The following is a 12,615-nucleotide window of genomic DNA, read 5'->3' as shown; positions in this document are numbered from 1 at the left end:
GGGGGGGGGGGCGGCCGGAGGCTTTTTTGCCTGGGGCGGCGAAAAAGCCAGAGCCGGCCCTGCCTAGACGTGCTAGCAGATGAATTCCTTCATCAAGTAGTAACTGAACCGACAAGGGGGGATGCAATTTTAGATTTGGTGCTGGTGAGTAGTGAGGACCTCGTTGAGGAAATGGTTGTAGGGGACAACCTTGGCTCGAGTGACCATTAGCTAATTCGGTTTAAACTAAATGGAAGGTTTAACAGAAATAAAACTCTGACTAAGGTTTCCGATTTTAAAAAGGCCAACTTTAATAAATTAAAGCAACTACTTAGGGAAGTGCATTGGGCTAACATACTTAGGGATCTAAAGGCAGATGACGCCTGGAATTATTTCAAATTGAAGTTGCATGAGCTGTCCGAGGCCTGTATCCTGAGAAAGGGAAAACGATTAGTAGGCAGGAGATTTAGACCTAGCTGGATGAGTGGGCGTCTCAAAGGGGCAATTAAGAAAAAACAGAAAGCATACAAAGAATGGAAGAGGGGAGGGATCAGCAAGGAAACCTAACTTATTGAGGTCCGAGCATGTAGGGATGCAGTGAGAAAGGCCAAAAGCTGTGTAGAGTTGGACCTTGCCAGGGGAATTAAATCAAATAGTAAGAGGTTTTTTAGCCATATAAATAGGAAGAAAACAAAGAAAGAGGAAGTTGGACCGCTGAAGAATGTAGATGGAGTGGAGATTAAGGATAATCTAGGCATGGCACAATATCTAAATGAATATTTTGCATCAGTCTTTAATAAGGCTAACGAAGGGCTTAGGAATAGAGGGAGCAGGACAGAGGGGAATAAAGAAGGAGGGGGGATTGACATTACAGTATTAGAGGTGGAAGCTAAACTTCAGCAGCTAAACGGGACCAAATCGGGCGGACCGGATGATCTTCATCCTAGAATATTGAAGGAAGTGGTGCAAGAAATTGCAAGCCCTTAGCGATAAATTTTAATGAATCTGTAAACTCGGGGGTGGTACCGTTGGACTGGAAAATAGCTAACGTGGTTCCTATTTTCAAGAAGGGGAAAAAAAGTGACCCGGGTAATTACAGGCCTGTTAGTTTAACATCTGTAGTATGCAAGGTCTTGGAAAAAATTTTGAAGGAGAAAGTAGTTAAGGGCCTTGAGTTGAATGGTAATTGGGACAAATTACAACATGGGTTTACGAAAGGTAGATCGTGCCAAACCAACCTGATCTCCTTCTTTGAGAAAGTAACAGACCTTCTAGATAAAGGGAATGCGGTGGATCTAATATACCTCGATTTTAGTAAAGCGTTTGATACGGTACCGCATGAGGAATTATTGGTTAAACTAGAAAAGATGGGGATCGATATGAAAATCCAGAGGTGGATAAAGAACTGGTTAAAGGGGAGACTGCAGCGGGTAGTACTGAAAGGGGAACTGTCAGGTTGGAGGGAGGTCACCAGTGGGGTTCCTCAAGGTTCGGTTTTGGGTCCGATTTTATTTAATCTATTTATTACTGACCTCGGAACCGAATGTAGGAGTGGGCTAATAAAGTTTGCGGATGACACAAAGTTGGGAGGTATTGCTAATTCGGAGAAGGATCGGGATATTCTGCAGGGAGACTTAGATGACCTTGTAAATTGGAGTAATAATAATAGGATGAGATTTAATAGTGAGAAGTGTAAGGTGATGCATTTAGGGATGACTAACAAGAATTTTAGTTATAAGCTGGGGACCCATCGGTTAGAAGTGACGGAGGAGGAGAAGGACCTCGGAGTCCTGGTTGATCGCAGGATGACTATGAGCCGGCAATGTGACGCGGCTGTTAAAAAAGCTAATGCGATCTTGGGATGCATTAGGCGAGGTATTTCCAGTAGGGGCAAGGAGGTGCTCCTTCCGTTATACAAGGCGCTGGTGAGACCTCATTTGGAATACTGTGTGCAGTTCTGGTCTCCTATGTTTAAAAAGGATGAATTCAAACTGGAACAGGTACAGAGAAGGGCCACTAGGATGATCCGAGGAATGGAAAACCTTTCCTATGAAAGGAGACTAGAGGAGCTCGGTTTGTTTAGCTTAACCAAAAGAAGGCTGAGGGGGGATATGATTGCTCTCTTTAAATACATCAAAGGGATAAATACCAGGGAGGGAGAGGAATTATTTCAGCTCAGTACTAATGTGGACACGAGAACGAATGGATATAAACTGGCCGTGGGGAAGTTTAGGCTTGAAATTAGACGAAGGTTTCTAACCGTCAGAGGGGTGAAATTTTGGAACAGCCTTCCGAGGGAAACGGTGGGGGCGAAAGACCTCTCTGGCTTGAAGATTAGGCTAGATAAGTTTATGGAGGGAATGGTTTAATGGGATAACGTGATTTTAGTCAATTAGGTAATAAAGTGCCATCGCTGGTAAAATGTGGGTCTGGCTAGAGAATCTTGCCTGTATGCTCGGGGTTCTACTGATCGCCATATTTGGGGTCGGGAAGGAATTTTCCTCCAGGGTAGATTGGCAGAGGCCCTGGAGGTTTTTCGCCTTCCTCCGCAGCATTGGGCAGGGGTCGCAAGCTGGAGGATTCTCTGCGACTTGAAGTCTTTAAATCACGATCTGGAGACTTCAACAGCTGAGTTAAGGGAAAGTGGGTGGGTCAGTTTTTGTGGCCTGCATCATGCGGGAGGTCAGACTAGATGACCATAATGGTCCCTTCTGACCTTTAAGTCTATGAGTCTATGAGATAGATAGATAGATAGATAGATAGCACATACTATTGGCTTTAAATTCTCTGTGTACGGTTTAGGTGTCCTTTCTCAAGTCCAGCTGACTCAAGACCATCCAGGAAAGGTGAAACCCAGAGAGACCTTCAGACTGACTTGTGCTGTGTCCAGTTACTCCATTCCCAGGGGTTACTATTGGAGCTGGATTCAGCGCCCTCCAGGAAAGAGACTAGAATGGATGGGAGGCATTAGGTTTAATGGAGAAGTTGTCTATGCCCCTTCTGTCAAAGACAGAGCCACCAACTCCAGGGACATCACAGCAGACACCACCACATGTTACTGTGTGAGAAAGGACACAGCAGTTGTCACCATTGCAAATACTGAAAAGCAAACCAACCTTTATTTAGTTAATTATCGCTCAACCACCAAGACTGGACTTCTCTTTGTAAAAGACATGACTAGCAGAAAGAGAAGTCAAGTCTTGATGTGGGAATCATTGGGTGAAATTCCCTGTCCTGTGTTATGCAGGAGGTCAGAATAGAGGGATATATTGATTCCTTATTTCCTCCAAAATGCCTAAAACTGATGCCCTTCAGAATAATATTGCTAGATATTTATAGACAGTAGATAACAGATACTTATTCACATATTCATGTATGTAAAAAAGAATATGTGGATTGCAATAAATAAAATAGAATCCAACAACGGGGGGGGGGGGGAGATATAATGCATTGTTTACTCTATCCTCTCAGCACCTGTCGCTGAACAATATTCCTGCAAATCCCCACCGATGTTGGTCAGTCTGGGGAGCAGAAAGAGGCTGCCCTAGTAGGATCTCCCTACTGCAAGGTTTAGATACATCCCAAGGGGCCTCCTCACCTAACTACAGCTCCTCCAGCCAGCTCTTTGTCATCTCTTATACCCTGTGTGTAGGCAACTGTCATGCAAATCACTGAATCAATTCTCCTGTTTAAATACAAACGTACTTCAATTTTTTTTTCATTGTCACAAACCAGAATCTGAGCTGACCATTTGAGGCTGATTTTTCCCACCTTGGTTCACAAAAGAATATGGGTTCACAGATTATTTTTCTTTCTCTTTTAGCTGTCCCACCATGTAATTTGTTGCTGTTTTGTTGGCTTGTGTAGGGCTCCATCCTGATAGCCACTGGTCATTCTGGATGGAATACAGCAAAACATTTAAGCAGGAGTTAATTTTAAACCTACATTTAGCAGGTTACATGCCTAACTCTCACTGACTTTCAGTAGCAGTTAGGCGTCTAATCTCTAGGTGCCTGCCTACAACTTTAGGTGCCTAAACACGTTTGAAAATCTAGCCCAGGCCGCTGTTCACCACTACAAGCCAATGGGGGCTGCGGGAACCAGTGCAGGCCGAGGGATGTGCTGGCCACCACTCAGGGGCGGGTCTATGTATTTTGCCGCCCGAAGCATGGCAGGCAGCCTGCAGGAGGTCCGCTGGTCTGTGGCTTCGGTGGCTTACCCACCGCCGAATTGCTGCTAAAGCCATGGGACCGGCACACCTCCCACAGGAAAGCCGCCAAAGGCAGCCTGACTGCTGCCCTCACGGTGACGGGCAGGGCGCACCCCAAGGCTTGCCGCCCCAGCCACGCGCGTGGCGTGCTGGTGCCTGGAGCGGCAAACTGTGGCCAGTGGGAACCGCGATCTGCCAAACCTGTGGACGTGGCAGGTAAACAAACCGGCCCGGCCCGCCAGGGGGCTTACCCTGGCGAGCCGCGTGCCAAAGGCTGCTGTCATAACTATAAAGGGAAGGGTAATAGCCCTCCTGTGTACAGTACTATAAAATCCCTCCTGGCCAGAGACTCCAAAATCCTTTTACCTGTAAAGGGTTAAGAAGCTCAGGTAACCTGGCGGACACCTGACCCAAAGGACCAATAAGGGGACATGATACTTTCAAATCTTGGTGGGGGGATGGCTTTTATTTGTGCTCTTTGTTTTGGGGTTGTTCGCTCTTGGGACTGAGAGGGACCAGACATCAATCCAGACTCTCCAAATCTTTCTGAACAAGTCTCTCATATGTCAAACTTGTAAGTAAACAGCCAGGCAAGACGTGTTAGTTTTTATCTTTGTTTTCTCAACTTGTAAATGTACTTTTTGCTAGGGTGTTTACCTCTGTTTGCTGTACTTTGAACCTAAGGCTAGAGGGGGGGTCCTCTGGGCTCTTTAAGTTTGATTACCCTGTAAAGTTATTTCCCATCCTGATTTTACAGAGATGATTTTTACCTTTTTCTTTAATTAAAAGCCTTCTTTTTAAGAACCTGATTGATTTTTCCTTGTTTTAGATCCAAGGGGGTTGGATCTTGATCCACTAGGAGTTGGTGGGAGAAAGGAGGGGGGATGGTTAATTTCTCCTTGTTTTAAGATCCAAGGGGTTTGGATCTGTATTCACCAGGGAATTGGTGAAGTGTCTCTCAAGGCTACCCAGGGAAGGGAATTAGCACTTTGGGAGTGGTGGCAGTGGACCAGATCTAAGCTGGAAGTTAAGTTTAGAAGTTTCATGCAGGCCCCCACATTTGTACCCTAAAGTTCAGAGTGGGGAAGAGGCCTGGACAGCTGCCGATCCCTGATCTAGCCCATTGTGCTTTACCCAAATGCTTTCAGTTAAGAATGTGCTTCGATGCGTGTTCAACTTAAACCCAGGCTTCTCAACTCATTGGGAATGTTGGAAACCACTTGTCCATTAGCACTAGCAATCGGGCTGGAGCAGTGGGGAACAGACCAGGTGAAGCCCACGGAGCCAGCCACACTTACTTGTGCTGTCACGGTACCTCTGTTGATGCTAACAATTGGAGCTGGATCCGGCAGCGTCCTGGAAGGGGCTGGAGTGGTTGGAAGTGATCTGGGGGAGTGGAGAAACTGGCTACAGCTCAGGTATCACAGATCGAATCAGCATCACCAGAAACAGCTCTAAAGGCCAAGTCTATTTGCAACTGAACAACATGGAAGCTGCAGACACCCCATGTATTACTGTGTTAGACACAGCACAGAGCAACAGAGCACTCACGCAAAATGGTTCCTGCCCACAGTCAGCTCAGACCCTGCCATCCATGCCCTACCATCGGGCAAGCCTGCATAAGAGTGTGACGGGAGATAACGTCTGCTGTAGGTAGCCAGGAACAGAGAGAGGGAGAAAAGTGGGTAGATGAAAGCCTGACTTTTTGCTTTCTGCTACCGGGTTCTGAGTTAGTCAGTGTAACCACACACCGTGTGTCGGAGAATAACAGAGTTCTCACTTTTTGTTTGGGTACAGCAAATCAGATACTTTATTTTCTCTAACAATTGCTTAGAGGGAGAGAGCTAAACAGGTCTCTCAACAGGTAAACAATTACAGCAAGCATTTATACCTTTTGTTACAGACAATAATGAGCAACAGCTGCATTTTGTTTAAACATAGGTCATTCTGATATCTTGTTTTGCTCACTAATGTAGACTCTTAGTCTACATTCCATATTATCTACACAAGGTTGCAACAACTTCTCACACAGTTCTTTCCCACTCGCCTCACAAATTCCTCGCTTCTACAAATCTCGCATTATTAGGGTTACAGTTAGCCTAACTCTTGCTAACGAACTGTCATGCATTACATCCCCTTCCTGCCAGTTCTTTCTCTGCTTCCACAACCCCCCCTTTTGTACTACTAGTACAACAAACATTTTCAAATCTCTATTTGCATTAAATCTCGGAATTCAGATTCTACATCAGATGCTTCAACCTTAGGGGTTTTGATTGGATGTAATGACAATGCATGATGAGCATGGACATGAAAGGTATTACTATTATTACATCCTTTACAACAACAATAACATACTCCTACACTAGCTAACAACAACACAAGCAATAACATTCCCATAGCGATAATAAGATGGGGTTGTTGTACAATCTTAGTCATATAACACAATACATCATACTTAGTACATAAGGTGGATACTCTATAAGCTGTCTGAAAGGCATACTTTTCAACTTGATATATATTTTGAAGCATGTGAATTTGCCCTTGTACTTCAGAGATTTTCTGAACCTCTGGTAACAGTGAAAGCAAATTTTGAAATCGATCAGGTACTAAACTAGTCCAATTAAAGGGTATCTGGAACCTAAGGACTACTTGCAAAATTCTATCTGCAGGCCAGTAAATAATATGATTTCCTGCAGTGGTAATGAGATTAAAATGTATGTCTTGCAATGTGGTGGCTTTAACATACACACAGCTATCATTAGCTTGAAAAAAGTAAGTGTCCTGTTAGGGTAGTTCCTTGTCCCCTACCCTCCCAGCAAACGTAGTCATGAAGAGTAACAACTTCTCCTGGCTTCAGTTTACGGATACACTGAAGCTGTGGGGGTTCTAATGTCCATTGACTCCCTAACCCCATCCAAATGTCAGATGTAATCCCAGGAGCACTGACTAAAAATCGATTGGGCATACCAGGAGGTCTAATTTCCCAGATGTCTCGGTGAATTACCCAATCCCACATGCATCCTCCCCATGGACCCGGCAGGATTCGGTATGTGGGAGCCCACACCCCCCCCCCCAACCAGTCCATATGCTTGGAAGGAGCACTGAGAACGTCTGCACTTCCACCCAGAAAGTCTCCAAGTATGTCTCCATGGCCACAGATCAGATGGTACTCCTGATGTGTCTGTAAGGGCAGTGGGCCAAGCCTGATGTTCTAGATCATTCCGAATGGCCATTAGTTGGTCATTCAGGAAATCCTGAATTTCTGAACATGCTAGATCCCACTGCAATGCCTTCCCAGCCTCAGTGATATTCAATATCATCTCTGTCAGCAACTTCTGGGTCATAGAACTAAGGGCGGAGATAACATGTAACTCACCAACTCCAGCTTGTACCTGGGTTAGTTGTGCTACAGAAACAAGGCCAATGGCCTTCTCTAGTTCCCCCAATTTCTCATCATGTTCTTGGTTCTTAAAAATATTCCAAACTGCTGCTGCACTATTGGCCCCATCCCAAAGGGATCTGGTCAAGTCTCTCTTCTTTCTAGAAGAAATAACCCAAGCCCTCTGTTGTGCTAATCTAATGGCAGCCCCCTGTGAGCAATTTGGGTATGTAGAGGTGATCTGGAAACTGGATAAGGGCAATGAAAATTTAACAGTCCCTAGTGTAGTGTTAATCACAGTCCATTGATATCCTAATACATCTTTCTTTGGTGTAGTACTATACCACATCTGTTGGTTGAACACCTTTATGTACTTCTGGGAGGCATTGATATTAATGGCATAAGAAGGGGTGTATTGCAATAAGGTACAGGTCACATTATTAGTCACTGGAATAATTTCTATGCAGGTAAAATTTCCAGTGGCAAAACAAACTCTGGGTATTCGTTTAATTGTTCACTAATTGGGTGACCAAATAACAATAAGGGCCTCTCTCATTTAACACTGTGCAAATTCCAGGAACATTCACTATAGAACCCATCAATTGCAATTACAGATTCTTGGGGTTCACTGGTAGTGATATCATATACTTTTATCTCCACTGATCCATTCTTTTCCATTCAATTGTTCGCTTATATGGGATATCCTGAACCTTAAAAATATTTTTTTTCAAACAATATTTAAATAAATCACTAAAGTGTGAAGGCCTTAGTCATTGGTTTTATCAAATCTATGGCATTGTCTGTATTTGGATGTGTTACAGGGGTAATAGTGTAATGGAGGAGATGGCAGGGGCAATGGCAACAAGGTGCCTTTGGTACTTATCATTTAAAATCCAATTAGGGAGGGCAATACATGCTGAAGGACTTATCCAAAACACAGGGCACAGCCTGTAGAATAAACCCCAAAATCCAATCAATACCACGTTCCCAAGCATGGGTCCCACAAGTTTCTTCCTGCCAGTGTGTAATTCTTTGTTTCTTCATCAGGGTCAGTTCTTAATGTCTCTTGTAGTCAGGAATCCCTGGACTGTGTGGTTTCAATGAAGCAAGTGTTCCTTCTTCTCTTTTCCTGAAACAGTGTGGTTTAGCATCATACAGGGGAGAGGTTACTAGCACATCACCCTGTAATGGTTTTGCTTCTTCTAGAAAAATCCAAAAAGACAGTAGGTCTGTCAGTGGACAAGGGAGAGGTTACTAGCACTTCACCTTGTCTTTTTTTTTTCTTTTTCCTGCTGTCCAGAAGGCACAGCAGAGCTAGAAGGAGAAATAGGCTTATCATCAGTCGGAGAGTCCTCCCGAGGTGGAGGGGTCTTTTTGCAGTGAGAAGCATGGGTCCAGGCAGTCAGTCCTTGGCACTTCACAGCGGTGTTGGTGGTTAACAGGACTTGGAAAGGGCCTTTCCAGTGTGGAGCCAAAGTAGTCTTTCATTGATGGACTTTACGTAGACTCAGTCTCCTTGTTTCAATGAATGGCAGGGCTGCTAGGGTCTTTGGGTAGCACTTCTTTTATCTGTGAGATAAGAAACCTAACACATTTCATTAATGCCTGGCAGTATTTTGCAGATCTCACAGTTGCTTGGGCACATTCAGGCCCCCCTTTTCTTGGCTGTCAGCCAAGTCTTAGCTGTGGGCAGTGTCCTTGGATGGGGCCAGCGTCTTATCTTTGGACTGAGCTTGCTAGCTATTTTTTCCTGTTCTGTTCTTTTTCCTTCTCCCCTTCTTGGCTTCTTTTAACCTACAAAGGAAACTTCCACTCTTCACTCATACACCTTTTCCCAACAATGAACACATACACATTGCCATTATACAGTACATTAGTCTTATTATTCAATGTATGCCATGTACACCCTTCCAGTAAAGTAATTTATTACAGAGCTTTGGAGCAACAAACCAGGACAAGCACACCCACTTTTGAGGAGTCCACTCGGTACAACCTCTGGTGTCCAATAGCTTTCCTCCCTCCCCACCCTCTGGCTAGAAATCTGAGGTAGCCAGAAGGATCCCATGGGCGATATGGGGAGTGGGTTAACCTTCCTTGTCCTTGCTTCCAAAGACTGTTGGTATGCAAATTTTAACAACAATTTTTCAATTAAAAAAATCTGGCCAATGAAGTTTCTTTTTCTTACTTAAGCAAATGTATTAGACTTTAGTATATCACGTTTTCCTGATTTATCCAAACACTTTGTATTCCAAGTTGAATAAAACAAGTACCTGCTTTTTGATTTAACCCTTCTATTTAATTTTGAGCTAGACTGTCTTATGAAATTGTTAAACCCAACAATTCTGGCCACAAGACAAACCCCACAAGACAGGACACAGAACACAAAAATAATTCCTATTGTACCAGTAAATGCATGGTACATTGAATGCTGTTCAGCTGGCATCCGTTTTCTCTGATGATCTGAAAGACAAAAGAACAGAGGTCTCCCCCTTCTGGGCAGTCAGTCATTGCTTAAAATATTTCCTTTATATACACATACTCTTGTTGATTTTAGACAAAACAGCGGAATTACCCCATATTTCCTTGTATTTGTTTCATAGGCAGCCCAGGTTTCAGTGGCTTCTACCTTATTAGTTAGAAAATTGCATTAATACAGATGCTTTCTGGCTTGCTTCCAGATCCAAAGCTATCCACAGCTTAAAGATTCTTACTTAAAAAGGGACACAATTAACTTTCCCAGACTTTTGATTGCCTTTTACTTCTAACTTCTGCTTTCAAACACCCAGTGATCTGAAAGAGACAACACAACCTATATTGGTAGGTTTGCATTTCTTTTACCTCTACTACAATATACACTGCACAGGTTCTGGGGAAAATGCACATCGTCTCCACAATTCAATTTCCACAACACTAGCCACATCAATTTCTACACGAGGTGTAACTGTTTCTTTTGTGCTTACAAAATCTCCATGCACCCTTAGTAAAGTGACAGCTCGACCACACAGAGCCAGGGGCACTGTCCTTCTCTCTCTTTACCAGATCTTTTATCTGCTATTTTGTTGCCCAAAAACAAATTCAAATATTTTATTCTCCTGGCTTTGACTACCCTGCTGCAGCCACAACCTTTGGTCTTTAGTTAAAACATTTTAAATCTTGTAAAGCATTAAGTCACCTTAAGGATTAAATGCTAAATACCATATTAAACAACACTAGTTTCCTGTGTCTGGCAAAAGTATTCTCGGGTTTTTTTTTCAACTTTAAACAATGCCAATTCATCTCAACCTATAAAACACAGATCCCACAAAAACCAATAATCTATTTGTCCTGGTGCCTGGTTTTCCAGTACCAGGCGCAAGGGAGTTAAGTAAGTCGGAATGTCAAAAGATCCGGATTCGGGCCAATCAGTGCCCAGGGCTGGCCAATCCTGGGAACAAAGCTGCAACAAGCGTCTCTTCGACATTCTTTTCTGAACACCGGGTAACGGCCATTTACTTAACATATAATTCAAAGGTCTATCCTTAGAGACTAACACATTTATTTGAGCATAAGCTTTCGTGGGCTACAGCCCACTTCATCGGATGCATAGAGTGGAACATACAGCAAGAAGATATTTATACATACAGAGAACATGAAAAGGTGGGAGTAGCCAGACCAACTGTAAGAGGCCAATTGATTGAGATGAGCTATCAGCAGCAGGAGAGAGTAAAAAAACTTTTGAAGTGATAATCGAGATGACCCATAGAAGGGGTGAGGATACTTAACATGGGGAAATAGATTCAATTAGTGTAATGACCCAACCATTCCCAGTCTCTGTTCAAACCTAAGTTAATTATATCTAATTTGCATATTAAATCAAGTTCAGCAGTCTCTCTTTGGAGTCTGTTTTTGAAGTTTTTTTGTTGCAAAATTTCCACCTTCAGGTCTGTCACTGAGTGGTTAGAGAGGTTGAAGTGTTCTCCCACTGGTTTTTGAATGTTATGATTCCTGATGTCAGATTTGTGTCCATTTATTCTTTTCATAGAGACTGTCCAGTTTGGCCAATGTACATGGCAGAGGGGCATTGCTGGCATATGATGGCATATATCACATTGGTAGATGTGCAGGTGAACGAGCCCCTAATGGTGTGGCTGATGTGATTAGGTCTTATGATGGTGTCCCTTGAATAGATATGTGGACAGAGTTGGCAATTGGGTTTGTTGCAAGGATAGGTTCCTGGGTTGGTTTTTTTTGTGTGTGGTGTGTAGTTGCTGGTGAGTATTTGCTTCAGGTTGGGAGGCTGTCTGTAAGCAAGGACTGGCCTGTCTCCCAAGCTCTGTGAGAGTGAGGGATCATCTTTCATGATAGGTTGTAGATCTTTGATGATGCTCTGGAGAGGTTTTAGTTGGGGGCTGAAGGTGGCGGCTAGTGGCGTTCTGTTATTTTCTTTGTTGGGCCTGTCCTGTAGTAGGTGACTTCTGGGTACTCTTCTGGCTCTGTCAATCGGTTTCTTCACTTCAGCAGATGGATATTGTAGTTGTAAGAACACTTGATAGAGATCTTGTAGGTGCTTGTCTCTGTCTGAGGGATTGGAGGAAATGTGGTTGTATCTTAGTGCTTGGCTGTAGACAATGGATCGTGTGGTGTGACCTGGATGGAAGCTGGAGGCATGTAGGTAAGTACAGCAGTCAGTAGGTTTCCGGTATAGAGTGGTGTTTATGTGACCATCACTTATTAGCACAGTAGTGTCTAGGAAATAGACCGCTTGTGTGGATTGGTCTAGGCTGAGGTTGATGGTGGGATGGAAATTGTTAAAATCATGGTGGAATTCCTCGAGGGCTTCTTTTCCATGGGTCCAGATGATGAAGATGTCATCAGTGTAGCACAAGTAGAGTAGGGGCATTAGGGGATGAGAGCTGAGGAAGCATTGTTCAAAGTCAGCCATAAAAATGTTGGCATACTGTGGGGCCATGCGGGTACCCATAGCAGTGCCACTGACTTGAAGGTATACATTGAACTTATCCTGCTGATAATAGCCCACTTTAATTGATTTGTCTCATTAGAATTGGTA

The sequence above is a fragment of the Terrapene carolina genome, unplaced genomic scaffold (genome assembly GCF_002925995.2).
Source record: "Terrapene carolina triunguis isolate 2854851 unplaced genomic scaffold, T_m_triunguis-2.0 Scaffold28641, whole genome shotgun sequence".
In the NCBI taxonomy this organism is placed as follows: Eukaryota; Metazoa; Chordata; order Testudines; family Emydidae; genus Terrapene; species Terrapene triunguis.
Note: the sequence above shows the minus strand (reverse complement) of the source record.